This window comes from Eubalaena glacialis, chromosome 15 (genome assembly GCF_028564815.1).
Source record: "Eubalaena glacialis isolate mEubGla1 chromosome 15, mEubGla1.1.hap2.+ XY, whole genome shotgun sequence".
Classification (NCBI taxonomy): Eukaryota; Metazoa; Chordata; class Mammalia; order Artiodactyla; family Balaenidae; genus Eubalaena; species Eubalaena glacialis.
Genome location: NC_083730.1, coordinates 74,413,680 through 74,441,377, shown reverse-complemented (window position 1 = coordinate 74,441,377; position 27,698 = coordinate 74,413,680). Strand labels below are relative to the sequence as shown.

Below are 27,698 nucleotides of genomic sequence, written 5' to 3'. Positions count from 1 at the left end.
ACACAGGAGGCCTGGTGGGGCGTAGCCAGGCAGACCTGGGTTCTGGTCTTGGGAACCAACCACCTGGGTGAGCAAGTCACATGACCTCTTTGAGCCTCAGTTGCCGCTTGTCTCAGAGTTGTTGAGTTCTGCAGTGTTCAATCAGTGATCTGGGGGTGGTGATTAGGGCCAGGGGACATTCAAAATACGCCCATCCCTTGTTATCAGAATTTGTTTGAACAGTTGTCAGAATCTATGAATTCCAGGGCGTGGGATGAACGAATTGCTCAGATAGTCAGTGTATGAGCCCGCTGCTGCTATAACAACCGCTGCAAACTCTGTGGCTTAAAACAATACACGTTTATAATCATACCTTTCTGGAGGTCAGAAGTCTCAAAGAAGTTTCACCTGGGCCTTTTCGACCCAGGCCTTTTCGATTCTTGAAGACACTCCCATCCGTGCCTGCCTGGTGCATTCAGCACCCAAACTACCCCGGGAGCAAAGAGGGGGTAGCTTTGATCGGGGAAGTCAGGAAATAGTGTCTGGAGAAGGGAGCATGTATCTGAGCTGGTTCCAAGGATGAGTTGGCCTTGAGTGCCTGGAGGAAAACTTGGCCAGAAGTAAAAGATATTTCTGGCTGGAAGAGCAACGTGAGCAGAGATTTGGAGGCTTGACGAGTGAGGAGTATCTGTTGAGGCGAATGGAAGCAGGGCACAGCCGGAGGGAGCCCGGATGTTCTGCAGGGCCTTGAAGGTCCCATGCAACTTTCTGGGTGGTCCAGTACGCCCCATCTCACCGGAACAGCATCTTGCTGTCCCCAGACCTTGCCCTCGCCAAACTTGGTGCTTAAACTTGAACATTTGGACGAGTGAAGATTCCAGACAATCTCAAGTTAATTGAGTTTGAAATTCCAACTTGGCAGAAGGGCATGTTGGTTAGTGGCTTCGTCTCCTTGGTTGTCTGGTCCAGAAACCAGCTCGGAGGAGAGAATATTTCTTTGCATTGGTGGCTTTCCTGGCTGAATGCTGGGTCTCCTCTCCTAGCACATCCAGGACTTGCTGACAGCTGTAGGCGCGGAACTTGGGAGAAACGAGGTGTTTCCTTCAGGGTTAAAGAGAGTTGGCTTAGGGTGGCACCTGTGGCCGGCCTGGGGTATGTTTACTGCGGGGAGAGGGACTTGGCCACTGCCCGCCGGAGCCAGATGAACCGGGCTGGGCGTTGAAGGGTCCGCTGGCCCCCGCCATCGCCGGGGGGTAGAGCTGACTGACGTCAAGAGCAGGTCTTCGGGGAGTTCAGTCAATTTTCAGTCTCTTTTATGACAGATGCAACTCACAGGGGGCCTTCTTCAATGGTCAGGGATTTGGGTCAGGAAGAAAAACGACATCCCTTGAGTAAGAAAGAAACGGCCACCCGGGGTAGAAGCGGGACTCTGCCAGCTCACGGACCTGTTTTGAAACCCACTTCTGCCCTCGCTGGCTGTGAGACCTCGGAGAGGACACTTGACTTCTCTGAGCCTGTTTCCTCCACTGTAAATTGGGGGTGAGTAAAGGGTTTTCCTCATGGGGTGGGGGGTGTTGGCTGGCTTACGTGAGATGCAGAGTGGCACAGAGTTGGGGCTGAAGACCAAATGCGGCCTGAGCATGAGGGGCTGGCTCAGGTGGTGGGCGGAGCAGCGGGGGCCGGAAGTCCTGAGCTGTGAGAGGCTAGAAATGGCAGCTGTGGATGGTGTCAGGGTCGGAGCTTCACCCCAAGCTTCCCCTCCACTTCCCGGCTTGGCCTGAAAACACGGCAGGGTCTGGGTAGAGACCCCAGATCACAGGTCTCTCTTTTCCTGGGACCAGTGGGGCCTGACTGGCTTAAATGGGCCTTTGTTTTTCTGTGTTTCCCTGCCCTCCTGTGAAAAACCTCTGACACGAGGGAAATCAGCACCAGGGCCCTGGAGAAGGGTAGGGCAGCTTCCCTGAGCCTGGCTGGGCGATGCTGCTCATCTCCCCATCACTGACTCCTAGCGGGCCTGGGGGGAGGGGATTCATCAGGCTGGGGCCCGGGGCCTCCTCCCCATCCCACTGGGCTGGCCCTGGCTCCACGCATCATGTCTGCTCCATATTCTCGGCCCTCTCCCAGCTCTGGCAGCTCACGCTTTCCAGGGGGCTGGGAAGCCAGCAGCGCCCCCAGATTTCTCCTTCCAAGAGTTTTTGTATTGTTTCCACTGTCTGAAGGGACAGGTAGCTTTCATTCGCCGAGACCACGCCGGACTTCTGCCCAATCCTGCTTCCCGCCGCCAAGATCCTCTTCGGGGGCCAGTCATTCCTCTCCTGGTATCACACAGACCCGTCAGAAATGTGGGAGACGGGGCAAACGGTCCCATTTTACAGCCGAGGAAACTGAGGCCTGGAGAAAACATGTGTGCTCACCCCTCCTCCATTCCCTAATTCACAGCCTCCCTCTCTGCCTTGGGAACACGTCCCATCTCCAGTGGCCCTGGCTTTTTGTGCTTTGATGGGGCCCTCAGAGTAATGATTCAGTTTGGAGTAAGGCAGACCTGGGTTCGAATCCTGAGTCGCTCGATGACCAGCTGGGTGATCTCGGGTCGGTTCCTCTCTCTCAGCCTCGGTTTCCCCACTTGTAAATGAGAGTGTTGGCAGGTTCTGCCCTGAGTTGTGTGGTGAGAATTAAAGGAGATAATCCATGTAAAGGGCTTAGCACTCGGTCCCACACTTAGTGGGTCCCTGCAAAGACTTCTGGGCCCTGAAAATGGGGTATGTGGCAGGTCCTTGGTAAATACTTCCTGAAATGAGATTGAATTCTTTAATCACCCCTTTCTGCTCCAAACCCCAGACTGTTGGCAGCTATTTTTTTCCTGTGAAGGATAAGACTCAGAGATTGAGGCTCAGAGAGGTTAATTGGCTCCCTAAGGCCACACAGCTCACAACGAAAGGAGTCAGGCTCCTGATGCCTCGCCCTTCGTTTACCTGGACACCACAAGGGCTGTTCCTATTCTCCTGGTCCCTTCTCCAGAGCTCACCTACCCTCCTCCTCTGTGATTTCCAGGCCTTTCCACTGATGCCACAGACTCTTCCTACACCAGTCAGGGTTATCTCATTTATCTTTGATAGCGCGATCAAAACTTATGAATCTCATGCCCCATCCCTCAGAAGACTCTTCTCATCCAGATGTTCCACTGAAAACCAAAGGGATCCACTCCTTCACCCTGAGGTGTTTGCAGCTGATGACAGCTCGCAGGAGAGGGGTTTGTGAGCCTGGTGCCTTAAGCCAGCACAGCGTGTCCACAGTGGTGGACCCTCAGGCTCTGTGGACACAGGTGAGGGGAGCCTTTGGCCCGGGATCTTCCTGGAGGTTAGTAAGCGGCAGCCTCCCCTGCTTCAAGGACCTGATGACAGGCAGTGACTGAGTCAGTTCCATAGACGTCTGTGTTACCACTTCCTCATACCTCCACTGGGACCTCTCTGTTCCTCCCTTTTCTTGTAGAATTGTGTTGACTTTTTTTTTTTTTTTTTAATGTGACAAAGCTGCACATCATCAGAGCTCAGAGAAACTTAGCAGGCCTGGGAGGCCATGAGGGTAAGTGTTGCAATCTTGGCACACCCATGTCTACACTGCCTGCCTGCCTGCCTGCGGCTTTCTGCCAGAGCCCATGGGCCGTGGCGATTGAGGGTGGTTAAGGCTGTGTCCTGTGACCTGGATGAAGAGACTGGGGTCCCTGTCACCTTCTGCTGAACTGGTAAAACTGTTCCCTCACTCGGGCATCCTTCCTTCCCTGTGTGGGCATTGGAGCCGGTGCCAGGAGACCAGGGGGAGAAGCACGGCTCGTCAAGGTGTGTTTGGAGAGGCAGGATGGCACGGTGGTTGGAGCTTCTGGAATCCGACTGCTTGGCTTCAAATTCCTCGCCTTCCTAGTTCTGCAGCCTTGGTTTCCTCATCTGTGAAATGGGAACGACACTGCCTCACAGGGCCTTTGGTGGGGGGGACATGGATCTAGGGGAGGGCACATTTTATTTTATTTTTTGTCTTTGTTATTTTGGTATTTGCCGTGCCATTTGTTTAAAGGAAAGAACCTGGGGTTGGGGAAGTTGGAATTGGGCGTTCATGTGGGGGATGCACTTAGCTGGGGGCCCAGAGCTCGGTAAGCATGTGGCGTTCACGACTTTGTCTCTAGGTGTCCGTGTCCCCGGCGATGGGGCAGATTTAGTGAGAAGCTCTGCTTTCTTGCTGTGGCACTTTGGCAAGTTGCTGTGCCTCGCTGAGAGCCGTGTTCTTGAAAACTGGGGCTGCGTCAGCTCCATCTCTGGCGGTTGTAATGATGCAGGGCTGATGTCAAAGGCGGCCCTGGCCCTGGGGCAGCCATCAGTTCTGGAAGCATCTGAAAGGCCTCTTTGGGCATCATCTGGCTCCCCTGGTCGGGGTGGGGGGACGGTGGCTGGCTGGTTTCTCCCCTAGGATGTCATATGGAAATGCTGGGGGCACCCCAGACACTCAAGTTCCTTAGGGGGCTCTGAAGCTCATGGGGTGCAGAGCAGGGCCACTGTGGGGAACTGAGTAGAAGGCTGGCTGCCTGGCCCCTGCCTTCTCAATGCACCTCCTGCCCCCGGGACCCCTCCAGCCCTTCTGGCTCTCCCTCCACTCCTCTCCCCTTCCCCCTCCTTTCTTTGGCAGCCAGTGCTCTGAGCCAACTGACATCTTCCAGACCTGGAGTGGATGGAGCATCTTTGGGCAAAACTAAGCACTTACCTGCACCCTGAATCGTGGGCCCTCATTAACCCTTAGTGAGGGAATGAACACATGAGCCCCAACAGCAGAGGGCCACCCCCTGATATTTTGGGGGACAGGATCTGGGGCATCACTTGAAGCCCCCTCTTTCCCTTACGGAAAACCAACCCTCACTAAAGTTATTTTGAGGTCGTGTGCCTTATTTTTAAAACACACATAATTCTTTTGAGGACATACACTTTGTAAAAAAAAAAAAAAGCATGGGACTTTTGTGTTCAACATCGTAATATTCCCGTCCGTTTAAAGACCAAAATTGTGTCCCTTGGAAATCTTTGGCTCAGCTCCAGGGAGAGGCCCCTCACCTGATTCCTATCTCTGTGGTTCATTTGGAGAAACTTGGGGTAGAGAATGCATGGATCGTCAGGTCTGAGGGGGGACACTCACAGACAATTGAGTCCTCTTCCCTTGCTTCTCCGCTGTGTAGGTGAGGAAACAGAGGCACAGAGAGGTTAAGTGACTTGCCCAAGGTCACACAGCTGGTAAAGGCAGAGCCAGAGTTTGAACCCAGACAGCATTAACCACAACACTTGCATTCCCAGAAGAGGAAACTGAGGCCCAAACGTGATGTCAGAGAAAGAAGCCTGGGTGTCCAGACCATTTCTTCAGCCGTGCTGGCTCCTGAGCTCGGGCAGGGTCTGAGCCCCATGTCCTCAATGCTGGACCAGAGGGCATCTTCAGGGTCATCTGAAATATCTACAGGTTCGAGGCTCAGAGAGGGGAAGAGATTTGTGCAGATTCTTTGAAAATTAGGAGCAGAGTTGGGCCTGGAACCCAGGCCTCCCACCTCAGCATGGTTTCCCTCTGGGGAAGATTCAAGGACGTGGGTTTGGACGGGAAAGACAGAGCTGCTCTGTGGGTCTCAGTTTCCCCTGATGTCGAAAGGGGGGTTGAGAACCCCGGCCCACTGGAACCTGTCTGTGGCCAACTTTTTACCAGCCTGCAGAGAAACGAAAAGAGAGAACACAGACAATTGAGTGATTGTTTTTTTCACAAAGTGAAATATTTTCAGCTGAGAAGGATGAGTCCACGTCCCATCCATTTTTGTCGGTATTAACATACTGTTTGTTTTTCTGAAATGGTGAAGATGGTCAAAGACAGTTTTAATTCTGCCGTGCCCTTACTTGGCAAACCTAGAAAAGTGGTAAGTCTAGGACAGTCTCAGAAGCATTTGGGAAATGTAACTGGTTCAGGAGTTCGCTTGAGCTCAGAGGGTCTCTTGGGCTCCTTTGAGGTGAGGGAGGGCACGGGTGCAGCTGAGGTGGGGCGCCCAGAAAGAACTGAGAAATTGGGCGTGGAGATGAAGGCTCCGGCTGCCAGCGCCAGGGCTGGACTTCAGAGAGGAGGACGTACCTGGTACACCATGGGCTCTCTACGGGGGCAACAGGATGCAATGGTTGCCATGTGAGGCCTCCGTCATGACTCAGAGGCCAGGCAGTGGGCGGGGAGGGAGAGGACTGGGGTAGAGAGAATGAAAGGGGGAGATGCTGATCGTGGGTCAGAAGGACACAGGAGGGGGCTGGGAAGGGGTGAAGGGAGCCTGCTCTGGCTGGGACAGAGGACGAGATTTTGGTGGGAAGGGGGCTGAGTGGGGAGGAGTTGAGAGGGGGTCGTAGGGCCTCTGTCGAGGTGGTGGATACACAGGAGAGGAATGAGTAAAAGACAGTCCCAAGAGGCTTGTTGTGGCTTCTGAGCTGGATATCTGTCTTAGGCGGGGGCTCCCCAGAAGCAGAGCCTGAGGTGAGGATTTGGTGAAGGGGAGGTGGTGAGGGTGTGTCTCAGGCAGGGCTGGGATTTGGTGAGGGAAGGGAGGCAGGGTCATGCCATTTCAGGGTTGGATCTCATCTTTATTGAACATTTTGATATTTTGCTCATCGTGACTTTTATGCATTAGCTTTTATTTTTCAATACTGCATGAAAGTATTATTTATCCTGATTAGTGGGTTTGGGGGGGCACACCCTTAAATTTGCATTCAAGGATTGGGCACAGGGAGGAGGTCAGCAAGAATATGGTCTCAGGTGGAGACTAGCCTCAGCCTGATCCTGGGGAGGGGTGGGTGGACTCTGGAGCCTGAATTGTACCCCATGGCAGTCGGGGAGAAGCAGCTCCTGCTTGGCTGAGGGCAGTTCTCAGGAGAAGGGGGCAACGGTGAGCTGTGATATCTAGTGTTCTCTGCAGCTGTGGGATGGGTGCCCCCCTCTGGTAAAGGGGATCTGGGCTACCGACACCTACTACAATATTCTTTGTGGTTATTTGAGAGATGGCAGTAAAATTTGAATTATTTAGAAGTGCTTATGGCTGCTGGACTGTTTCTTTGAATGTGACTGTGCTAGAGCTTCCAGGGCGCAGCTTCTATTCCTGTTATAGAATGGATAAATGAATGCATGCTTGCAGCAGGGAGGGTGTCCTGGCTTGGGGGGAGGGGAGCAGGATGGTGGGCGGAGCTAGTGTGGCTGTGGACCTCACCTGAGGGGTGGGCTCATTTCAAGTTGCTCGTTCATTTCCTTAGCAGGTGGGAGCTGGGGAGAGGAAGGCCAAGTGGAGTAAGTATCTATGATTCTGGCCATGGAAAGAGGAGCAGAGGGAGGAGGAACCTGGCTTTGGGTTTCTTAGGACTTGGAATTATATCTTTGTATTCCTAGCTGCTTGCCTGCTACCTGGCAGATAATATGGGCTCCGTGAGGTTTCCTGAATGTATGAATGAGAAATATGTAATCTGTGAGCAGATATTTACACCTCAGTGTGAAAGAAGCTCTGAGACGAGGTTTTGTATACTCACACTCTCTTATGACTGTACCACATTCATGTCTGGGGCAATGCCAGGCAATCGTAAGAATCGTAATCATACTTGACAACACTAACAATAGAAACAGTGATAGATTATTTACTGAGAACTTAACGTGGACCAGGCATTGTTCTGGATGCTCTGTATTCCTTCTCTTATTTAATTCTAACACCAACTCTGTGAGGTATGTAGTATTACTGTTCAGTCTTGCAGATCGGGAAAGTGAGGCACAGAGAATTTAAGCGACAAAGAAGTCTCACAAGTCGTAAGTGGCAGAACTGGGATTTGAACTTGGATGGCCCAGCTCCAGAGCCTGCCCTCTTCACTATCACACGTTGAGCATGGCTTTGGGTTCAAGTCCTGGTTCCTCCATTTTTTAACTGTGTGACCTTGGGCAAGTTGCTTGACCCCCTCTGAGCTTTAGTTTCCTCAGTTGTGAGGTGAGGGTAGTATCAGGGCCCTTGGGAGGCTGGAGCAAAGTGAGAGATGGGAAGGATCCTGAGGGCTCACGGTGATGGTTCCCACGGCTCAGCATCACGGTGGTTTCAAGGGTCCCCACTTGTGGCTACAAACTACGGGGGCCCTTGGAAACCTACACCAGTGAGACGTTGCCAAGATTCTTGGCAGGAGGGTGAGGAAGAGGGATGAGGGAGACAAAGGCTCTTCTGTCAGCCACTTGGGGCCCGTCCCAAGTTGGGAAGATATGAGTCCTATAAGGGAGAGACGAGGAGTGCCTGGGCGTGGGGTGGGGGGGGCACTCTGTTGCCCGCCAAGATTTGTTCTTCATGAGAAATGGGTGGAAAATTATTTTGGATCCTTTCCTGAGGGGCGGGAATGGCCAGGGCCCGTTCATGGAGGGGAGAGGTTTCTCCACACTCCAGGAATGCGATCACGGCCTTATTTTAAAACAGAATGAAAGCAGAAAACAGCTTCAAGTCGGCAGCTGCTGGGGGCTGCTCAAGGCGGCCAAGCCAGCTCCAGAAAATGGCTTCCCATGGGCTCAGGCTCCAGGCTCTGAGCTCGGGGTCGACCCCGGAAATCTGCTGACTGGTCTGTCACTACCCTGTTCTGTGCCTCCTCCAGCCTGAGTGCCTTCTTCTCTGGGAACCTACAGGCTCCAGATCTACCCTTTGGGGTTGTTGAGGGTGCCTCGGGCCTAAATCTGTCTCCCACACTCTGCAGATAGTTTCATACACCGCAGAATTCATTTCTGATCCCAGTCTACATGGCTCTGAAGTTTTTTTTTTTTTTTTGATGGATTAAATCACAGCATAGCCAGTGCAAAGGAAGGGCTTAAGACTTGTTTGCTCATCATAAAAGAAAGGGTTTGAGAGCCCCAGACACTATTAAGAATAAGTGGGGAATGACACACACACACACACACACAATGATTTCATGTAATACTGTAACACATACACGATGATGAACTCTAACAGTAAGAGACTGGAAACAAGCCAAGTGCCCGTGCCAAGGAGACTGGTTAAGTAAATGAAGGCAAATCCAATAATGGAATACTATGCAGCCATCAAAAAGGATGGGTGCTTTTTACACACTGATATGAAATCATCTCCAAGGTATATTGTTACGTAAGAAAGACAAGTTGTAAAATAGTGTGTGTAATAGACCAACTTTTATGCAAAAGAGGGAAGAACTTGGATATATATTTGTATTTGTTTAAAGACACTCTGGAAGGAGACATAAGAAACAAGAGGATTTGGGTACAGTGGGGACTGGGTAGATGGTGGCAGGATAGAATGAGGATTTGCATTCTAACCTTTTTATAATTTTAGATAGTTTTGAACATCACCAAGTAGATGGAGTTGTGTAGCTTAGTCAAAAATTTAAATTAAAAAAGCCAACTTAGAATTGTGAATGGATGCCCATTAGGCTAAAGCAAGTGCCACTGTGAAGAGATATTATAAACGCTAATGTCCGTGGCTTTCATCACCGTTATCTCTTTGACCACCACAAGAACATATTTGGGATTTTAAGCCTACTCTACCTGACTCCAGCTTCCTCGATGTCACAAGGAGAAAGTTCCTTCTGGTCTCCTTGAACCTGGCCTGAGAGGGTCCTGTTTGAGGTTTATGTAGGACCCACTCTTTCCTCCAGCATCCATGTCATCCTGGTGGCTGACATGTGCTCCCAGTGGCCCCTGTGGCCACGGCCAGTCCAGCTGATGTCTCACAGTGGATTTGCCATCTCATTCCAAGAGAATCCTTGAATGCTTGACCCCTCGATGAAGTGTTTGTAGGAAAGAAATATGTCCTCATGGGCTAATATTCAGTGGACACAGAGATCCTCTGGAGAAGGTAATGACTGAAAACCCATGCTTGTAGGAGTCGTGAGTGTCCTTGTCAGCATCCCTTTACCGTAGAACAGGGTAACAGACAAGCAAGCCCAGGGCAGTGAGCGTCATGACACCCCAGGCCCGTCTCCAGCTGGTGGAGAGCATGGCTGGGTTCTGGCATTTGTCACAGAGAATAATGTCCTGCTCTCCGCTGCTTATAGTATCAAGACATCAGTTCAGAGAAACAGCATCAGCGAGAATGCCTTGAGGGCCACACACTTCAGGCCCTTTCCCAGACATTCTAGAAATTTCTTCCCATTAAGCCAGCAATGCATAACCCTGGATGTCTAGACCAAAGCAAATAGTCACTCCTTCCCTGGCACGTCTGGGGAAAGCAGCTCCTACTGAATGGCCTTTTGGGGCAGAGCTGCCAGCTTACAGGAGGGGGTATTGTATTCAGGCAGCCAGTGTTTGGAAGCCTCTCCTGAAACATCTGGAACCTCAAGCCTGCATCTACCGTCAGCACGTCACTGAGGATGCTGACCTGCTCATCATGCTGGGTCCTCTCCACACAGAACTCCGGGCAAGGTCCTGCTGCCCCTGGTCCCCGAAGGTTTCGCCTTCCCCGAAGTGGGTCTGTTTTGAGCCAAGGGGCACGTGACTCCTGTAACTGGTTTTTCTTTTCCAGACCAGGAGTCTGTGAGTCCACTGTGTGGCCCACCCAGGCTAAGTATTTAGGACATTACTTATTGTCTGCATTTTTCCCCTCAGCCCTGGCTCCGTTTTCTGTCTCCACCCATGTTTCCCTTCCTCCTTTCACTCTCACTTTTTTTTTTTTTTTTTAATTTATGGCTGTGTTGGGTCTTCGTTTCTGTGCGAGGGCTTTCTCCAGCTGCGGCGAGCGGGGGCCACTCTTCATCACGGTGCGCGGGCCTCTCACCGTCGCGGCCTCTCCTGTTGCGGAGCACAGGCTCCAGACGCGCAGGCTCAGTAGTTGTGGCTCACGGGCCTCGTAGCTCTGTGGCATGTGGGATCTTCCCAGACCAGGGCTCGAACCCATGTCCCCTGCATTGGCAGGCAGATTCTCAACCACTGCGCCACCAGGGAAGCCCCCACTCTCACTTTTAATTTACGTTCCCTTGGATACATGAGCCTCTTTGGAGCTTTATCTCACCCTTGGGACCAAGCCGGTACATAAGCAAACAAAAAATTTGACAAACCTGCAAGCAAAAGCAGCCTGCAAACACCCCTCTCCCTGCCCGGGGAAAGAGCGGTCCCAGCTGTAGTGACCAGCAGGTAAGGGGTTAAGAATGATGCAGAGGAAGTGCTGGCCAAGGTTAAAGTGAGGAAGTGGCCGCTGCCAGGGGAAGGAGGTGGCCGGCTTATCCTGTGTGACTCCAGGGGGCTGACCCAGGCTGAGGGGAATGTGGCAGGTTGCTGGAGTTCAGTTTAGTAAAAAAATGAAGAGGTTTCTAATGACTTGATGGGTTTTTCTAAAAGTTCTGCTGTGGGGATGGGGGAAGAGAGAGAAGGGCAACCTTCTCTGGAAAATAGCAGAACCCAGGGAGAGGTTTTTTTCTGATGATTTTATTTCTGAGTGATGACTTGAGGGCCCAGGGGATGCCCGACAGGAGGTTCTAAGTGGATGGTCCCCCATTTCGAGGTGAAACCAAGCCTCAGAAACCAAGCAACTTACCAGGAGGGCTCCCCTTCCTGCTGCCTGTGTGATGATGTCTTGTGTCTTTCTAAGCTCTACCAGGCACCGGTTTTTGCCCATTCTGCTCTCTACAGCATCCCCACGCCTAGCACAGTGCCTGGCAGAGATTTGTCGAATTTAACTGAATGAAAAAATAAAACAAAGTTGTTGCTTTTTTTTAAATGATGACAGAGCTAGAATACAAACTCAATGTTATGCGACTCCAGAAGTAGCTTCCTTTAAACATCACAGCCACGGGGTGTGTTTTTTGGAGCTGGGATTTTTATATAGGCAGGGCCACCTACCTGTCCTGATTTGCCTGGAACGTTCTGGTTTTAGCACCAAAAGTCCTATTTCTCAGGACACCCCCAAACTGGGATGACTGGTCAACCTATATACCCTGCATTTGTGATCTCATGTAAGCTTTACACTGGCCCGCTTTGCAGATGAAGAGACTGAGTCATGGCCCGAGATCTCAGGGGTCAGGCTGGCCTTGGCACCTGGCTTTGCTGCAGCTACATGAGGCTTAAGCCCTCCGCTGCTCTGAGCCAGTTTCCTTTTTCTGTAACATGGGGGTGGCAGACCCCTTGATCCTATAGCCTCTCCAGCAGTGGCTTTTAAGGATTCTGACATTTCCTCTGGGCTTCAACTGTCTGTTTTTTCCACTGAGGGTGGGGGGCAGTTTTCCCAGCGAGACCCTTTCTGGGGCAAGGCTGAGTTTCTCCTTGGGAAAAGGTGACAGCACAGTTACAGGGTCAAGGGGGAGGGCAGCCTGTCCCTCCTCCCCCCAAGCCTGGGAACAGGGTGGGGATCTCCTACATACTCCACCAATGCCAGCCCTTCCGTCAGCTGCCTGGGCTGGAGCCAGGCAATTCCAAGGGGCCAGAGCCTGCCTGAGCGCCCCAGGGGCCCTGTGCCTGGTGCTGGAAGCCTGGGTGGGGCGCGGCTGGGGCGGCTCAGGCCTGCAGGATCTCTCTGGGGTCCTCCTGGCTGGACATGCCTCTGCAGCCCCCTGCGTGCCCTGGAGCCTGGCGTGTGGCGACTGCACTGGCCAGAGGTGGGTGAGTCGGGTCACTGAGGGCTCTTTGAGGTGGGGTTGTGGCTATGTGAGACACGGCTCCCCTGCCTGCCCTGTGCACGGGGGAGTCAGCGGGCGCAAAAACAGAGGGCCTTGCACTCAGTGGAGTCCCCAGCCGACAAGTCGCAGAACATCAAGGGCAGTCACGGTGATTGAAGATGTGGGCCCCTGTGTCAGAACAGCTCAGGTTCAAATCTTACCTCTGCCTCTTCCTAGGTGTGGGATCTTGGGCTAGTGGCTTTGCTTTTCTGTGCCTCAGTTTCCACATCTGCAAAATGGGAATGAAAATACCCACCTTAAAGGTTTGTTCTGAGTAGAGGCACTGGGTACACAGTCGGCGCCTGACAAGTAAGGGCCACTGTTATCACCACCTCCCACCCCCAGCCTCTCAGTGGTTTAGATTCCTCCCCCACCAGGGCTGCACCTGGGAACCCGGGGAAGAAGGACGGAGAGGAAGGGATGCGGCCTGAAGGCTTGTCACGGCCTAGCAGTGAAAGAGGCTAGCAGCCCACCCAGGATGCTTAGAAGCACTGTGATAAGGACAGGAGAACATTTTAAACAGCTGTGTGGATTGCAGCTGGGGTGCACTGGAGCACGGGCTCTGGAGACCACAGATCCAAGTTCAAGTCCTGTCTCCACCAGGGCTGTCTGGTGATCCTGACCAGGTTCCTTTCAGAGCCTCAGTTTCAACACCTGTTAAGTGGGGATAATAACCATCCCCGCCTTGGGTGGGGAGCTGGTCAGGCTATGGGGGGATAAGGAAGGCAAAGCATCCAGCCGGACGTCTGGCACATGCCAGCAGGATCATTCTCTGTCTTCTTACCATTTGCTCTCTGTTCTGCCTGTCTTTTTGTCCAGTGCGTAGTGAGGCTGGGAGGAGCAAGAGGACAAGAAAAGGTTCCTCTAACCCCCAGCAGAGGAACCTGTAAGAGCAAATGCCCAGAGGCCTTGACCGCCACGCGTTCAAGGGACACTGGGCTCCTGGGGGCACAAGGGAGTGGGTTGTCTTGGAAGGACTTGGGGTCCAAGGTTCCCCCTGCGGCCCCTCCCTGAACCCAGCCGGCGGCTTCCCATGAACCCTGCCGCCCTGTCCTGGGTGGGTGTGTGCATGTCGCTGACCTCCCTCGGGCTGGCTAAGGGGAACAGAGCTCAGTGCTCACAGCCAGGGGCCCTCCCTTCCTCTTTTTACAGCTTATCTCCACCCAGCCTCCTGATCTGGGCTGCCTTTTCCCCTTAACATCCCTTCCCTGGAACTTGGTAACGTCAGGATCAGGCACACGCGCACACACGTAGATCCTTTTAGCCTTGTTTCATCAATAGTGAGATAACAAGAACCAGGATCTATGCTATGTGCTCTACGTATGTCAAGTTATTTAATCCCAGAATAGTTCAGTGCAAGAGGTATTACTATTTCCCCCACTTTGCAAATAGGGAAACTGAGGCAGAGGGCAGGTAAATGATCCTCCCCTAGTCCCACTGCTGAGATTAACCCCAGGCAGCCTGGCTCCCCAGCTGGGCACTCAGCCCCTCCACCATCTGGCATCTCACTGAGAGCCTGAGTTTGATGGGCTGGATGTCTAACCTTCCCCCCAAATCCTATTTCAAGGAATAGCTAATGATTACATAATAGCAACATTTCTGCCTTTTGTCTTTCATAGCTCTGCAACCCCCATAATTCCTCCACACTGCACCCCAACTTTCTTTGCTTTCCTACTCTCTCTTTCCTCCACCCCAAAGTCTTCCTCTCTCAGTCCAACCTGTCCATTTTAGAGATGTGGAAACTGAGGCCTGATCAGAGAGGGAAAGTGCTTGCCTAAAGTCACACAGCAAACCAGGGACACGATGGGAGGTTCTGTCAGTTTGGTCTCTAAGCTCAGCCCTCAATGCACTCCTCAGGTTTGCTGGAGTGGAAGACTGGGAGGGGGGGATCAGGTTGCATCCTTGAGATGTCCCGCCACCCCCATCATTTAGCATAAACTATTCTCTCCCTCGCTTCTCTCCACACCCACAACCGCTCCAGCCTTGCCCCCAACCAGCCTGAGCCAGTGAATGGTGGGTGGGGGGGTGTTGGCCCCCAGGCCATTATTACTTTTACTGCAGTTAATTGTGGGGGAGTTAAAAGTAGAACTCTAATGGTGGAATTCAAGGCTTAGCAACAGGGTTTACCAGGCATCAATTCTTGGGTAGGGGATGCCTTTCTGAATCCAAAAATCAGACCCCAGAGGCTGCTCTTTCATCTGCACCCATGTTCTTCACTTACCTGCCTCTCACACCCATCCTAGGATTAGCATACCTTGTAAGCTACTGGTCTGGCTGCCCCTTGGCATTTCCTCCCTCCTGTCTCTCCCCATCCCCAGTGATACCCAAGGATGCGGAATCAGTGTTGCCATGGTGACCAGATTTTGTCTGTGGCATCCGGGATTCTGGGGCTAGGGTTGGGTCTCAGCCCCTGGGACTGGCCAGTGTGACCTGGCTTCTTCCATGAAGACTCGTTTTGGTGTATCCTGTCCCTACTCCTCTGCTCATCCAAGATTTTTCTTGGAGCATTGGCAGTTGCCATGGAAACGGCTCTTGAGGCAAATGTGCCCATGCCGGCTGAAGAAGAATTCCCTCAAGAAAATGGGGAGATTGCCAGACTCCCCGGCTCTGTGATGGGACCCTTGATTTCTGAGGCCTCCAAAAACTGCCACTTCTGAGTGGACCTGGAGCTGGTGGGGGATTCTCACTCAGCTCATCAGGTCTCTTGCTAGCCTCTTGCCTCCAGTCTCCCCTCTTCCAATGCAGTCTCTGTATGAGCCACCTGGGTTAGAGCTGGGGTTGTTTAGAAAAATGGACACCCCTCTGCTTACAAACCACCCATGGCTCCCTATTGCCCACAGGATAAATTTGGTAGCTTGCAGGAGGTCTCATAATCTGAACCCCTCTTCTTTTCTCAGCCACGTCTCCTGCCATCCCCCCAAAATCCCCACCACACACACACAGACACACACGCACAGACACCCACACACAGTCTAACCTCACGTTACCCAGCCGCTGTACCTTTGCACACAGTTTCCTCTGCGGAGATGCCTTCTCCCTCCACTGCTCCATTAAGCAAAGGCTTCGTACCCCTCAAGCCTCAGCTCAAATGTCACTTCCTCCCAGAAGCCTCCCCTGATTTCCCTGGCTACCTTCCCTTCGCTTTGTACAGAGCCAGGGCCACAAACTCAGCCAGCAACAAGGTCAGGCAGGAGACACGATTGACTAACATCGGAACATTCTCCACTTCCACAAAGAAATCCACACTCTCCCATTAAAGCTGAAAGTGAGAATGACTTTGTTCATCTTTCTCTCATCTTGTTCTTGTTTCGACAACAGTAGAGAGCCAGGGCAGGCTCCATGGTGAATCACAGCAGACTCATTGCCCCAGAGTCAAGGGGTTGATAGGGAGGCTGCCAAGAACCCCATCCTGTCTGTGATGCAGGCCCAATAGGGCTGGTTTGCTGGAAGTCTGGATTTTAGGTGACATCTCAGAGCACTGACTATGCTATGTTGCCGCACCCACCTCCCCTACTTGGGGGCATAGACTCCCACAGTCTCCAACAAGGAGTGTGACACTTAGAAGGTATTCACTAGCTGCTTATTGAATGGATGTTTGAATGAATGGATCCATGCTGTTTCTTGAACCTGCTAAACCTGCTCCTGCCTCAGGGGCTTTGCACTTACCCTTCGCACTGCCTGAAGTGCTCTTCCATCAGATAGTGATATGTCTCCCTCTCCCTGTATTCAAGTCTGCTCAAAGGTCTCCGTATCAGAGAGGCCTTCTCGGAACACTCTGCCTAAAATAGCACCCCGCCCCCATCTCTATGCCCCACTCCTCTTTATATTTTAGTTCATAGCATATATCACCACCCGTTATATTCATTTCATTTTTCCAGCACTTACATAGTGCTTCCAAAGAACCAGGCATGCTTCTAAACATTACCAACATAAACTCATTTAATCCTTGTAACAACCCTATGAGGAAAGAGCTATCACCCCCATTTATCAGATGAGGAAACTGAGGCACAGAGAGGTGTGGTGACTTGCCCACAGTAACACAGCTGGTGAGTGGCAGGGCAGGGGTTCAAACCCAGGCAGTTTGGCTCTAGAGGTGTTTGTCTTCTTTATTACAAATTTGTTTATCTGTTTGTTACCCAATCCTCACCCTTGAGAATGCCAGCCCCTCCAGGGAAGCGATGTGTCCATTTTGTTCCCTGCTGTAGCCCCTGGATCTGGATCTGGATCTGGGCTTGGCACACAATAGGTGTTTAATAAATATTTCTTGGAAGGATGGAGGAAGGGAGAGAGGAGGATCGGAGAATTGGAGGGAAGAATCCTTGGCCTTCTGAGCTTTCCGTTAGCCCAATGTCAAGGCCATCTTGTCGGAAGTTTCTCAGCCTCCTGGAGGGTTTGAGTCAGCCTGTCTGGAAGGGACCCCACCTCGCCCTCCCTTCCCCTCCCTCACCCTCCAAGAGGGCTTCTGTTTTCTGACCTCTCCCAGGCAAAGGTGCCAAACCACACTCCTGGAACCCCAGGCCCATGCTGCGCACACTTCCTCCTGTGACAGGGCCATGGAGGAGAACGTTCCAGGCCAGAGGCAGGAAGTCTCCGAAACAAAGTGGCCTGGAGTGAACAGGGCTGTTGGGCAGACAGTGAGGGGGCTGGGCGGGGCTGCCCTCGTCTAGATGTGCTGGGGCCTCAGGGCTGCTCAGGCAATGAGCAGATGGGACACAGGAGAAGGCTGGAAAGGGGTCCGTGACCTGACGCTGCAGCCTCCTGGTGTCTCCAATTTACCCAATGTTCCCTGACATTCTGGGAATTCCAGAAAAGGCTGTGTCCTGCCAAGTTCTCCTTGGATCCTAAAATAAAGGACTCCACCAAGAGGGTGGAAACATATTTTCCAGTTTCACCACTGTGAGATAAATCCCCCCCCTTTCCTGTAATATTACTAATTACTGGTATTAATAGTATTGGTAATTGTGATCATGGCAGGCACGATGCCAAGCACTTTACCAGCCTTGTTTTATTGTATCCTCACAACTCCTAGAGAAAGATGCTATGGATGAGGAGCCTGAGGCTCAGAGAGGTGAAGCAACCTGTACAAAGTCACACAGCCTCTAAGTGCTGGAGCTGGAATTGAAATCTAGTTCTAAGTGATATGGAACATGATTCCAGGGAAAACCAGGAGAGGAGAAGCCCAAAGTCCAGCCTAGAGCTCCTGATTATACCCATTGCTCACTTTCTGGGTAACTTTGGGAAAGATCATGAAACTAGTTTGAATCTCAGTTTTCTTATCTGTTAAATGGGCATAAGGGGGAATTGGCATCATCTGAGGCCCTGTGAGCGGCTGGCTGTTTTGCTAGGTGCTTCATATAGATCGTTTTCCTTCATCTTCACAGTATGTTGGGCCATCTCTATGTGCCAGATTTGAAACGGAAGGTTGGAGATGTGGAGAATGGGCCCGAGGCCACATAGCCTGGGCACTTCCTTGTTAAGCTTTAATGCCCTGTGCAGACAGAGGTGGGACAATGCTTGTTTTAACCGAGGGACTATAGTCAAGTTGAAAAATGCTTTGCAGAAGCTCTGGCAGAGGATGTGGGGATGCCAGGAAGGGAGACGGGGCCGAGAGGGGGAGGGAATGGCAGTAGCCACCGTTTCCTCATCCGGCCCCGGGCGGCATCTGGTCTGGAAGGAGGAGGCTGAGAGCAACCGCTGGCTGGCTCCCAGCCCTCCTCTACTTCCAGACACCATCCAGGCTCATCTTTGAGCTCCGTGGGTTTCCTGGTAACACAGCCCTTTGCTTTGGTTCAGAATCTGCAAACTGGATATTCGGCCTGGCTTTCTCCCCTCCATGAGACAGGGATGCTACTGGATCTCACAGACTCGTCACCATCTGATTTTTCTATACAAACATTTGTTGAGCACCTGCTGTGCAACAGATACCACGTTCACATCATCATTTCGTGATATGCTCACTGTAACCCTAGGAGGGAGGTAATAATATCAGCCCCATTTTACCAATGAGCACACTGAGGCTTGGAGAAGAGAGGTAATGTGTCCACAGTCACTGAATGAGGAAGGGCCTTTAAACCTGGTCTGGCTGACTTTCAAGTATGGGCTTTTAGCCACTGTGCAGCTGGGAAGGGGGAGGGGGGGGCGAGTCTGAGACAACACTGTCACAGTCAGTAAGGACCCCAGACTTGGGGTCTTGGTGGTGGGGAGGCTTGTAAATTAACCTTGAACTTCCATCCCAGAGATCTTAGACCTGCAAGGGGTCCCAAGAGATCGCTTCATCCAGATCCCTGGATTTTCTGAAAGGAAGGTTTTATTATTGCCATTTTATAGGCAACCCTACTATAGCTCAGAGAAGTAAAGCAACTTGTCTGGGGTCACACAGCGTGGAGCTGAGCCATGCTGTCTTTTTATGGGCACAAGGCTGGGAATAGACAGACACTTGGCCCATTCAATTATGGCATATTTTAAAGCTGGAAGAGAGCCTTTGACACCATCAACTCCAACCTCCTTGTTTTATAGTTGGGGAAACCAAGGCCCCAAATGGTCAGGGATTTATCTAAAGACATTTGCCAAGTAGATCCTGTAAGGTATAAAAGAAAGAGCACTGTATTCTTAATCTGGATTCAAATCCTACCTCTGCCTCTCACTAGCCACGTGACTTTGGGTAAGACCCTTAACCTCTCTGGCCTTGGCTTCCTCAACTCTAAAATGGCCATAATAATCCCCCTGGGTTTGTGTGAGATGATACACATAAGGTGTTTCTCAATGTCCTGGCATATATAGTAGGTGCTCAATAAAATATTGATATTTTGGTGATTATTATAATATTTAACCCTGGCATTCTAGGGTCAAAAGCTCTTTACCGGAATGTCCAGGAGTGACTTTCAGGGGCCTGGTAAGGTTCTCAGAGTAACAGAGAGAGAGGGAGGGGCTGCAAAGAAGGGCTGCAGAAGCAGATGAGGCCAGTCTTCAGCTTCCTTGCCCTTCTCTCCCGCAGCAGGTTGGGGCACTAAAGATGGGGACAGTTCCTTTGGCTGCTCCCTTCCACACGTCCCAAGGTACCCAGAGGAGAAGCCGTGCTCTGGGGCGGTATCAGATGCAGCCTGGCCCTCAGGGCTGAAGGTGGGCTGTGCTGGCTTGGATTTAGGGGGGCAGGGGCTGGAACTATGACAACTCGCAGGGCACCCAGGAGCCACTCAGAGTCTGGGCTCCAAGCCCACGCCATGAGCAGAACACTGAGGGCATTGCCAGCATCGGGGAGACGGCGACCACCACTGGCAGCCTCCTCCGACCACATCCTGAGCGGCTCACGTAAAACCCCTGTGCCTGCTGCCTTCCAGATACTCTGTGTACACAGCTCGGGGATTATTTGCGTGAGTGGACTCAAGGCTGACTTCAGGGGATTAAGCGAATGGGGTGCCGGGCCTCCCAGTCCAGTGGGTTATAAGCATGGGAGAAAATCTGTTTACAGGCCACCTCCAGGGGCTGGGGCACTGTTTATGGGGGAGACACCCAGGCTATTTCCCTGACCGCTTTGGATGTAAGCTGAGTGGCCGGGAGAATTCGTAGTGTTTGTGCATTGGACCCACGGTGGGGGCCAGAGTAGCTTTTTGGCCTGGAAAGAGAGACAAACGTCCAAACAAAGAGAGACATACGTCCAAACAACATATGTCCAAACAATCTTGGACATATGTCCAAAGAGAGACGTACATCCAAATAATCTTGGGGGTCTTTTGTGGCTGGAATAGCTGCTGGGTCTGCAGTAAAATAGTGGGGCTGGGTTTGCAAGGAAGAGTCCGCACTCTACCTGAGCCAGGAATCTGCTTCCGAGTCAGGATTCTCTCTGGGGCCAGCCTCGGCTCAGTCCTAGGGTAGGCAGGGGCCAGACTGCTTGGGCCTCCGGGACATTGGTAAGGAGTGAGCATTGTTCTAAGACCACAGGGGAGCTGCCAGGGGCTTTCAAGCGGGCAGAGCTGCGAGGTGGTTTGCATTTTGAAACGGTCTCTCCAGCTACTAGGTGGAAAATGAAATCATAGTGGAAGTGACATGCTGGTTAGGGGTCTCTAGCACTCACCCAGGCGGGCAGAAATGATGGGCAGATTTGTGAGCTGTTTAGGAAACAGACGTGTGGGTGTCGGAGGGGGAGACACGGAGAGTCTGGATTCTGGGTCAGGGTCTCAGCGGGAAACAGATGACCCACTCAAATGGGGACTTGATGAGTGCTTAGGCAAGGGAGGACTTAGAAAGTGTGGACAGCATAAATGATGTATCCTTGTATCTTAGACCCCAGGTCTAAGATACAAGGAGACCTTCCTGCCCTTAGGCCGAGGGGTCAGGGAGGGACTGGTTACTGGGACCCAGGTTGTGTAGCTGTGACCGACTCATGGAGACCCTGCAGGGAGGTCACCGGGACAATAAACACCCGACCTGCTTTCTTCCTGTCCTGCAGCCCCTGCTGGGCCTTCATGGATTAACTCAACTGGAGGTCAGAGGGCAGGTAGTTAATATTATTCCTACAGCTCAGCCTGCAGGGCACAGAGCAGGGAGCAGTGAATTTGAGGACAGAGCACATTGGGGAGAAGGCATGGATCATTCTAATGGGGGGGATCCAGGCAGCGGAGTGGACATTTGGGGCGGGGGGAGGTGGTCTCCTGCTTCTGTGCTCCCATCAGGCACTGGAGGTTTCCTGGGGCCTCTGAGCAAGCAGGTTGCCCATGTCGAAGGGCATAAGCTCCTTGCTTTTGCCCACCGCTGCAGAGTCCTAAGCCCAAACGCAGCCCCATCCCAACCCAAAGAAAATGGGGCAGGCTGTTAGGCAGCCAGTGCCTTCGATCCCCACTACGGTGACTCAGCCAGAGCTCCCGGGTGCGGGCGTGGGACCAGGGAGGAAATTTTCTCCCAACACAGAGCTAATTCTGTCCCAGCGCTGGCAGCCAGGGCTGTGGCTGGAACGGCTGCTGCTGTGTGGTTTCGAGATTCCTGAGTCTCTCAGGGCTAGGGATCCAGGGATGGTAACCCCTGAGTATCTCTTGGAGCCGGCTGTGGGGCTGGGAGGCCCCCTCTCTCTGCCCTGAAGGATGAGGGACTGGTGGATGGGACCAGTCAGGGGACTGTGGCAGAGGCCAAGGTATCAGGACCAAAGCTGGCTGGCAGGGCCTGGGGGAGGTGGGGACGCCGCTGAGGAGGGACATATGTGATGGGGAGAGTGATGCCTGGAAGGCCCCATTATGTTTCACCTGCTGGCTGAGGCTGTGATCTTGGGCAAGTAGAAATAGCCAAGGTTTGGGGGTCAGAGAGTCCTTGGTTCTAACCCTGGGCTGATGCTTAAAGGCTGTGTGAGCCGGGGTGAGTCACTTCACCTCTCTGAGTGAGGCTTCATTTGCAAATCTATGCCACGAGGGGGATGCGGAGTGGTGAGGCATAAGGTGTGTGAGGCACCAGGCCGACTTCTAGGCTCTGGGATACATCACATGCAAGACAGGCTAAGGCCCTCTTCTCTGAGGCTTAGGGAGGGTCAGTCCCTCTCCTGGACCTCTGTTTCCCCGGCTACAAAACAGAATGCCCTCTGAGGGGCCTCCCAGCTCCTGAGAGCCTGTTGGAGGCTCAGAAAGCTGGAGGAGAGGCATCCGGGGCCGCCCGGCCCGGCGGACTGTCAGGGTGGGCCATGGGGGAGGTGGGAGACAGGGACAGGAGCCAGGCCAAACATGGGGGGAAGAGTTTCCAGTTTCCCCGATGGGCTCCCACGCCCACGGGCCCTGATAAAGCCCCTGCCCTCGGCCTGGGGCCTGCAGCCAGGAGACGGTTAGCCATAGGCTAGAGAGGCAGCAGCCGGAAGGCAGCGGGCTGGGAGAGAGGGTGGCAGCCTGCGGTGTAGCCCGCGAGGCACATAGGTGAGTGATGCCGGAAGGTGAGGGGTGGCTTGGCCTCTCAGGGGGGAGGGTGGGGAGAGAGGGAGGGAACAGGGAGACAAAGAGAAGACAAGGAGACCGCACAGAGTTGTGAGAGGCAGGGCGAGACACAGAGACAGGGACAGACAGAGAATACAAGACGAGACAAAGGGAGAGAGACCAAGATAGAGGCTGACGGAGAAGCAAGCAGGGAGAGACCAGACTCGGACAGAAAGGGAGGACAGAAAGGGAGCGAGTCCTTTGCAGACTCTGGCAGAGGGGCGTGGCAACGACACGGAGAGGAAGCTGAAGGCCACGTCTGCCGCCCAGATGGCTCTCAGCTCTGCTGTCCCCTGAGCCCAGGGGACATAGGCCAGCAGGTGGCAGCTGGAGGAGGTGGGGCCCTGGATTCCTAAGGACCCGTGTTCAAATCCCTGCACTGCCACTAACCAGGTGTGTGACTGCAGGCAAATGACCCTTCTCCCACTGATTCCTGGCCTCAGACATCCCCTCGGTAAATCAGGACTGATGACAGTGACCTTGCAGGGTTAGGGGGAGGTCCAGGTGAGAAGAGCCATGCCCATGGCACCCTAGTCTCCTCTCCAGGGCCAGGGGGCAGCGGGCTCCACACATCCTTGAAGGATGGATGAATGAATGAGCCCCCCCTCCAAAGGGCTTTTCCTGCAGCACCTGGGATGTGACATGCTCCCCTTAGGGCCATTACCTAGAGGCAGGGAGGCTTGGGGGAAACCCAGGGGAGCCTCATCTTGCCCCACCTATAAAATGCACACCTGACCTCGTGGGGACTCTTGGGAGGTTCCACTGGGGCAATGACTAGAGGATTCTGGAACGTCCCAAGGAGGCGAGGCAGTGGACAAGGAAGGAGAGTGGGTTTGGCAGCTCATCAGGCTCTGAGCTTCCTCCTCTGTCTGGAATGACAAATTTGGCCTATCTTGCTTACCTGAGCTATCTGTGTGACCTTGGGCACTTAACCTCTCTGGGACAATTTCCTCTTCTGTAATAGTGCTTAGAAACGTGCCTGGAATTTGGTGAGGGCTCTATACACGTTTGCTTAATAAAAACTAAGCAAAGAACATCTGCCTGAGGTTTCTGCTCTCTGTGGTGGGAGGAACCAGATGTGGCCTTGAGCTCTCCCGCCCCTTCCCCAGCAGAGGTCTGTCTGCCCTGGCCAGGTGGGCAGGGCGGGACCGTCTGTGCAGGATCTTCTGCCTGGTCCATCTGGTCTCCGGCAGGAGGAATCGGGCCTTGGCCACCGCACAGCCACCTCTGACTGGGTTGATGCTGTTCCTTTTGTGGGCTCGTCCAAGTTCATTCCCAGCCTGATGGAGGAGGCTGGCAGGGCCGGGCTCTCAAGGCCCCGGGCAGGGACAAGGCTGCTTGTTTGGTCCTTCCCCTGCCCAATGTGGCTTTATGAGGGATTCAGTGACCCAGGCATGGGCTGGTCACTGCCCAAGCCTGAACCCCGGGCAGGAATTTGGGGTGTGTATTTGTTTGCTTTGGGTTTTTCTGGACCTCAGGAGGGGAGGGAAGGCTGACATAATGACACCCCTCCACCCATCCCCATCTGCCTCAGAGGCCTCCTCATTTGTCTTATTTTCATTCTTCTCTGCATTCATTTCCTTTTTCCCCTTTTCCTTCTCCCTCTCCCTCCCACCCCCGCTCCCAAGGAGCCATTCTAATCTGTTCAGTGTGTATCTCGTTATTTGGCCCTGTTCTTGCAAAACGTGTGTTACTGTGTTGCTGCTTTGGGATGCTTGTTTTCAGTGTACTTACGTGCTATTTGGGTAGGTGGTTTTAAATTGCTGTGTTCTTTTGCTGTGTGTACACTTGCTAATCTGTTGCCTCTAACAGCTGCGTAGCTTTTTGCCTCTCCCACACCGGACGTAAGCAGCTTCCAGCTTCCAGCTTCCAGCCGTCAGCAGATGCCTCTGCTCTGCCCGAGACCCCTGGATCTGTGACTGTTTTTGGGCACACAGCCTCCCGGTGGGCTCTCGCTACTGACAGCCCGCACCTGTGGCTCTTTGTCAGAGGACTGCCCCTCAGGCGCTGGGAGGGCCTGGGACTGTGCCCCTCCTAGGACAGGATGGAAGGATACAAATAGCCTCCTGGAATTCAACCTCCATTGTTCCCTGACCCCAGCATGAACCAAGGCCACCTTCCCCAGGATTTTGCCTGGCATTGCCCCCTTGTCAGACCTCCTCCCTTTCCTCATCCTACTTCTCCACTCCCTTAACTGGGTTTTCCTGGAACACTTCCTTAATGATCACCTTTGCAGGAAGGCTTATGTGAGGTTTGCTTCTGGAGAACCAAAGCTAAGGCATGCCCCTCCAAACACTGCACATGGGCTGGGGGGCACGCAGGGGTTCACGGGTACCCACAGCAAGGCATGAAGCCTGTGCCAGCCCCAGGGGGTCTCCATCCCAGCTTTCTAGAACCTTTCCACAGTTCTCATTCGCATGTCTTTGATGATCAGTTTGTCTAATACCTGGCTTTGGAGGTTTCCCTCCTGTAAATTACCTGTTTATATCTTTAGCCCATTTTTCTGCTGGGTTGCTGTCTTTTCGGATTTGCAGGAAGGCGTTCCCTGTACATTCCAGATGGCAATCCCAGTACAGAGGGAGCGATCTGGAGGAACAGCAAATAGCAATGTTAAGTTCTAACAATAATGACAACTATGTAGGTGTTGTGGGCTGAATTGTATCCCCTCCCCCAAATTCATATGTTGACATCCTAAATCCCAGTACTTTGGGAATGTGACTGTATTTGGAGACAGGGTTTTTAAGTGGTGATTAGGGAAAAGTGAGGTCATTAGGGTGGGCCCTAATCCAACCTGCTTGATGTCCATATATGAAGAGGTGATTAGGACACGCACACGCACACAGGGAAGACCACGTGAGGACACAGCAATATCCTGAGGACCCACTTGGTGCCCACATTCTGCTCTGACCTGAGATACGGGGATACTCTGAAAAAAAGAGTGCTTTTGATTTTTGGCAGATGCCACGTAGCAAATGTGTTGCTTCACTTCGGGAAGCTTTGTCTCTCCACAAAGTGGAGCTCTCAGACCTCCCAGGGCTTTGACTCAGACTGGGTCTTTCTCCATCATCCTCACCAAGCCAGGGACAAGCTGAAGGGCCTTAACACGTGCTCCCAGCGGTCCTGAGAAGTAAGCAGGGCAGGGGTTATTATCATTCCCATTTTGCAGATGGCACAACCGAGGCTCAGAGATGGGGAAGCAACTTGCTCCGTTGTCATAGCGGGTCTCCTGCCTCCCCTACCACCTCCTCCCTGGCATCCCCTTCTGGGGACCTATGGGAACTGTCCCAAAGAAAGGACTGCCAAGACGGGCTTGGGGAGTCTGTGTCAGGAGCCTCAGAGCAGACCAGCTCTAGGCCCCGGTTCCAAATGGGTGTAAGTTTGGGATCACAGGAAGAATCTGGGAGCCGAGCCAGGACAGTTCATCTGTCCCCTGGGCTCCCTGGGGAGCCGAGGGCAGAAAGAAGGACAGTCTGGACAGGCTCGCTTGCCCGCCTGGGCTGTGACGGACAATGTCAGCTTTGGCAAACGATTCCCATCTGTGCCCCAGACCTCAGCCAGATTGTCCTGAAAACTGGGGAACATGGGTTCCTTGAGGGGCTAAAAAAGGGGAGCAAAGAGGAGGTTTCCCGGGAGGGTGGAGCTGGGGATCCTGGGGCATCAGCAAGGGTGTGAACAGACATGGAAAGATGGGCTCCACTTCCTGGAAAGCAAGATGGTTAAGAGCAGGGCACAGCGTCACAGCAACCTGCGTGAACTGGCCGCTAGCTGACTGTGTGCCTTAGCCTTACTTCCTTACCTTTACATCGGGAGTAATAGCAGTACTACTGCTGGGGTTTGTTGGGGATGCATGAGTGAATGTCATTAAAAAGCTTGGTACAATGTTTGGGCTAGAGTGTGCCCCGATTTATCTATCACAAGGAACTAAAACCAACATAAAGTATAGCTAGATGTAGACATCAGAGCCAACCCAAACCAACGCAGAAACTGCAGACCAGCAGGATGAATGGGCTTGCTGCCTTTGACCTGTAGATGTGACTCTGAGCTTCCTTATGGCCACATCAAAAAGGGAAACGTGATCCTTTGTAGAACTTTGTTTATTAAGATTGAGGAAGCAGCCTAGTTCCTCAGAGGAAACAATGTTTTTCCTTACCTTGAATTCTCCAGGGCATTTCTCACTGGGCAGGGAGCTTCGTAAAGGGCACCTTGAGAGAGGCAGTGGGTAGCATCATTGTCCAGGACTAATACAGCATCATAGAGGTGATTTCCCTGTGGTAGCTGCTTGTAGGGACCTTGAAGGCAAGGCAAAGGGAAACCGGGGAAGGCAGCTCCATGGGAGGATCAAGAATGCGATGACGGTCTGGGCTCTCAGGGTTCAAAGCTAAGGCTTAGAGAGCTCAGAGAGGTGGGATTGGGACTCCTAATCTCTCAGGGAAGCAGGGGGAACACAAGAGACTTTTCACTTGGGATCCTTGGAAGTCAGGCTCTGGAGTCAGATTTCCCAGCTGTGTGGCTTCGGGCAAGTTGCTTCACCTCTCTGAACCTCAGTTTTCTTACCTGCAAGCTAATGTATCCTTGTAAGGCTATTGCAGAGCACAATAGCATATAGGGAGTGCTCAAATAAATGTTAGCCATACACATATTATGTACGCAATGTTAGTATACACATAATGTATACTAACATTATGTATACAATGTTAGTATACACATATTATGTATATATACTTATACCCACTTTTTTCCTAAGCTTCCTGGTTATAGAGAGTTTAAGGAATAAGAACAATGAGAATTTTACAGCTCTTTACAATTGGCAAAGGAGTCATTGTCATTTCTTATGACCCTTACAACAGCAATGAGGGAAGGGTTCTTACCCCACTGGAGAGATGAGGAGACTGGAGCTTAGAGAAGCAAATTCTTGCCTGTATCGCCTTTGACCTGCCCTTGAACCCAGAGCTGGGGTGACAAGCGGGCAGGATGCACAGGTCCTCTGGCCTTCCTGGCCCCTCCCGCCATTTTAGAATGGCAAAGGCCATTTTAGGAGGGAGTTAAGAGTAGAAGACTGAGAGGGGAAAATGATGATAATAATAACAACAGTAATAATGAC

General features: G+C 52.5%; 1 protein-coding gene across 3 annotated transcripts in view; it reads left to right on the top strand.

Moving 5' to 3' along the window:
- Window positions 1-27,698, top strand: part of CMKLR1 (chemerin chemokine-like receptor 1) — a 39,724-nt gene that overhangs the window by 4,914 nt on the left and 7,112 nt on the right. The window contains exon 1 of one of the 3 annotated variants that reach the window (XM_061169451.1): window positions 12,434-12,593. The exons of the other annotated variants lie outside the window; for them this stretch is intronic. The gene's annotated coding sequence lies outside the window, so the exon portion shown is untranslated. Of the gene's footprint in view, window positions 1-12,433; window positions 12,594-27,698 lie in introns of those variants that run through there. 3 annotated transcript variants of the gene reach the window in all.